Source organism: Coregonus clupeaformis, chromosome 22 (genome assembly GCF_020615455.1).
Source record: "Coregonus clupeaformis isolate EN_2021a chromosome 22, ASM2061545v1, whole genome shotgun sequence".
Lineage (NCBI taxonomy): Eukaryota > Metazoa > Chordata > Actinopteri > Salmoniformes > Salmonidae > Coregonus > Coregonus clupeaformis.
The window spans coordinates 4,131,676-4,135,364 of NC_059213.1; the positions used below are offsets into that span (position 1 = coordinate 4,131,676).

Sequence of the window (3,689 nt, forward strand, 5' to 3'; positions counted from 1 at the left end):
TGCAGTAATCCAGACGGGAGATGACAAGTGCCTGGATTAGGACCTGTGCCGCTTCCTGTGTAAGGCAGGGTCGTACTCTCCGAATGTTGTAGAGCATGAACCTACAGGATCGGGTCACCGCCTTGATGTTAGCGGAGAACGACAGGGTGTTGTCCAGGGTCACGCCAAGGCTCTTCCCACTCTGGGAGGAGGACACAACGGAGTTGTCAACCGTGATGGCGAGATCATGGAACAGGCAGTCCTTCCCCGGGAGGAAGAGCAGCTCCGTCTTGCCAAGGTTCAGCTTGAGGTGGTGATCCGTCATCCATACTGATATGTCTGCCAGACATGCAGAGATGCGATTCGCCACCTGGTTATCAGAAGGGGGAAAGGAGAAGATTAGTTGTGTGTCATCTGCGTAGCAATGATAGGAGAGGCCATGTGAGGATATGACAGAGCCAAGTGACTTGGTGTATAGCGAGAATAGGAGAGGGCCTAGAACTGAGCCCTGGGGGACACCAGTGGTGAGAGCACGTGGTGCGGAGACAGCTTCTCGCCACGCCACTTGGTAGGAGCGACCGGTCAGGTAGGACGCAATCCAAGAGTGAGCCCTGCCGGAGATGCCCAGCTCGGAGAGGGTGGAGAGGAGGATCTGATGGTTCACAGTATCAAAGGCAGCAGACAGGTCTAGAAGGACAAGAGCAGAGGAGAGAGAGTTAGCTTTAGCAGTGCGGAGAGCCTCCGTGACACAGAGAAGAGCAGTCTCAGTTGAATGACCAGTCTTGAAACCTGACTGGTTTGGATCAAGAAGGTCATTCTGAGAGAGATAGCAAGAGAGTTGGCTAAAGACGGCACGCTCAATAGTTTTGGAGAGAAAAGAAAGAAGGGATACTGGTCTGTAGTTGTTGACATCAGAGGGGTCGAGTGTTGGTTTTTTGAGAAGGGGTGCAACTCCGTACCTTTCTCTCCCAACACATGTGACTGAAATGTAATGCAGGTAGATGTCCCTGTGCCTCTTTTCATCCTGATTATGTTAGGGGTTATTCCTACCTTGAACTTGTGAATTCCTTCAGATCATAAATACTTTTTGCCAATTCAGTCAAGGGTGACCACAGAGTTATGTCATTATATGGGTTTCCATGGCAAAATTATCTGATTTTAAATGTTCTCCACAAGCTGTTTATGCCTTTCGTGTCTTATAATAACTGAGGTATACACACATTAAACATTTATGATCATTAATTGACAGCCCCATGCAGTGAGAGGGGATGCAGTTTTCAGCAGTCAGTATTGATGACCCTCCAAAAAGTAGGAGTATAGGCAGTGCTTGACTTGGGCAGGAGCTCACCGGAGCTAAGTACCGGCACCTCAAATGTTCTACTGCTTGAGCTCCTGTTCCTCTTATAGAATATTAGCTCAAAAGTATTGTGGAGCTCCTGCACCTAAATATAAACAGTACCGACACCCAAAATGAGTACCGGCACCTATTTAAGTCCAAGTCAAGCACTGCCTATAGGTATCCTCTTAGGTATTCTAACTCTGTGCAAACTTGTATACCTGTGTTCAGTTGAGTATAGGTACACAGCAAATGTGAATATGATCATTCATTGACCATGCTATACAGATATACAGAATACGGTTTTCGGCAAGCACCCTACCAGTGTCATGTTCATGAATTCAATGAAATGGTCAACCTTTGTTTGTCTGCTGTATTGGAGGAAACTAGTATTCATATCAGTTGCTTGTAGTAAAGTGTCCCCTGATAGGCATGCATTGGCTTACGTACATGACAAGCATTGTATGGGATATGTTACCAGGAAAGATAGTTACCCGACATTGCAGGTAGATATTGAATGTACAAAATGTAAACACCTGTCTATTTCAAATATACATTTTTTTGCATGTAATTTTTATCTGCCACATTTTTTACGTACTTTCAGTTTCCTTCGGCAGTGTGTTGATACTCATTACTTACAGAAAAAAGTAGGTGGATATAATATAATCATTCTTTTATTTTTATTGCATCATAACATACATATTATATATTATAAATGTGGATTTGTACACTACAATCTTCATTGTAACATGTTATAAAATATTCAGGCTCAAAAAACGAAGCACTAAAAACTTTACCAAACAGTTAATACATTTCATTGTTTGCCCATTGAGAAAAGAAAATGTAAAAAGAAAATCAACATAAGAACAAAACAAAGGAAGAGCCAAGCATAGACTGGTCACTGTTAAAACCGCTAAGGGACAGATACAGTTACAAAGGCAGGGGGTAGTAGGGGGCACTCAGTTGCACTTAATGCTGCGTTCGTAACCAAGTGAGAAGTGGGACTTTACCACATACAACTGGTAAAAATCCACTTGAATGGCCCTCCAACTGGTAATTACTTGTGGGAAACTCATCCATCATCCTGAGCTCCCCTTTCTCCTACATGCTGACATCATCTACTAAGGATATAACCTCGATAACAGCATTTCCGGCAGTTAAATGCAACAACAAAACATTATTTATAAAAAATAAATCTATTAATTTGGTTTTTGAACACTATAAATTGTTTACAAGCGTGACAGCTGTACTTTTAGTTTATGGTTTACGCAGCTTGTTGGCAATTAGTCAATCAGCGTTTCTCGAAAGGTTCAAAGCTGGTAATTGCAACCAACTAGTATTTACGACTTCACAACTTGTAAATTCCCACCTCCCCCCTGGTTACAAATGCTGCATTAGTCAAAGATCACCCTTTCTGTACTGACATCATGGTTAATATTCTAGTGTTGCCTACTGTTTCTTGTATACACATGGCAAGAGTACATGTTACGATACTTTGCCAAAGGGACTATTTTAGGAGAGAGCCAACACTACAGCAAACACAGTGGTCCAAACAAAGAAACATGTAGGGTGGGCATTTTTTCTCACTTTTTCTAAGACCAAGACACAAAATGTTGCACACCATTACATGTCAACGATCATCCTTAACCCATTTTTTTTGGGTTTCACCACTACTGCAATCGAGCCACGTGCTATTGTCTGAATATTAGGGAAGAAGAGATATCGGAATGTCCCATCTGATTCAAGGCAGTGCCCTCAAATATGTTTCAGAAATTGGCCATATCTTTACCACAGATTCATGATCCACAGTACATACATATTCTACTGACCATGACATATTTGTACATATACTATAGTATGTACACATACACAATTTTGTAATCCACCGTGAACTATCCCTCTACGTTTCCCCCAGGGAATGTGCTAAAACATTGCTGCAACAACAGTCAATATGTTCAAACTGTTTCCATGGTTTCCCACAGAATACTGGGAGAGCTGAAGATTTGGTTATGTGACCAGACTCCATTTTGCAAGGCAACCCACTTCAGACCAACATATATATCTTGCCAGAAGACACAGACAGCCTCGACCATCCAACTCCCCCATGCTCCAACTCAAAGTACACACTCGGACCACTCAATGGCAGTTTTAGGTGCTTCCGTTTTGGAGTTCAATGCCCACATACAGTATTTGGGTTCAAAAGCTGGCACAGCCAACAAACCTCACCACCACTGACTTAGCCAGCAGCTGGGCTATTCCTACGAGAGCACCGGAAAGGCTAGTTTCTGGATGATAAGTCATTGCTTCTCTTCTTATTTTTTATTTTTTTTTAAACTAGTTTCCCCCCACCCCCACCCCACACCCTCCCCTAAAA

At 42.9% G+C, this 3,689-nt stretch overlaps 1 long non-coding RNA gene across 1 annotated transcript in view; it reads left to right on the plus strand.

The window, feature by feature from the left end:
• LOC121554135 overlaps positions 1-3,689 on the plus strand; it is a 59,975-nt gene that overhangs the window by 36,992 nt on the left and 19,294 nt on the right. The gene's annotated exons all lie outside the window — the stretch shown is intronic.